General features: G+C 41.6%; 1 non-coding gene across 1 annotated transcript; it reads right to left on the reverse strand.

Annotated features, from left to right (window-relative positions):
• Positions 1–214: 214 nt before the first annotated feature.
• TRNAR-CCG (transfer RNA arginine (anticodon CCG)) lies at positions 215–287 on the reverse strand. The gene has a single exon. It is a non-coding gene; the product is annotated as a tRNA-Arg (tRNA).
• Positions 288–649: the final 362 nt, after the last annotated feature.

The following is a 649-nucleotide window of genomic DNA, read 5'->3' on the forward strand; positions in this document are numbered from 1 at the left end:
AGGGTGATAATCATTAGTGGGTATCTAGTTTTCTCTCGATTCTTTTTGTGCCTTGGCCAATTTTAGGTTTCCAAAACCTTTTTAATGCTAATTATTGATTTGTGAGAGAAGAAATGTAACTGACATCACACTTCTCTACCGCAGCAACACCTCTAGAACCAGCCTCTGGAAGTCAATTCAGACAGTTGCTACTTGTTGTGCAACAAGAAGTTACCGACCACGAAGGGACTCGAACCCTCAATCTTCTGATCCGGAATCAGACGCCTTATCCATTAGGCCACGCGGCCGCACTACGTCGTTTGCCGTACAAGTATATAAGTGAAAGTACTGATAAGGGAGCATTAGATTTCTGTTTTCAAAGTTTTAACTTTGTAATTGGAAGAAATTTTAACAACTTTCAAAAAAGGAGTCAAATATCACCGGAAACCGCTGAAACAATTACTTAGAATTCATAAACTGTGAGACTGTGACAAGTGTGACCTATTTCTTCGAGGGCGCTTTCGACTAAGTTGCTGATAGTGATGACTCGTATGGGTGGAGAAATATGAGCCAAGAACTAAACGCTGCAATGAAAGGGCGCAGATGACAGCATGAAGAGAAGGAGCCCCAGAAGTTGGTATGTTCGGACTTTTTCCGCCTCTAAGATAAG

This window comes from Trichechus manatus, unplaced genomic scaffold (genome assembly GCF_000243295.1).
Source record: "Trichechus manatus latirostris isolate Lorelei unplaced genomic scaffold, TriManLat1.0 scaffold00180, whole genome shotgun sequence".
Lineage (NCBI taxonomy): Eukaryota > Metazoa > Chordata > Mammalia > Sirenia > Trichechidae > Trichechus > Trichechus manatus.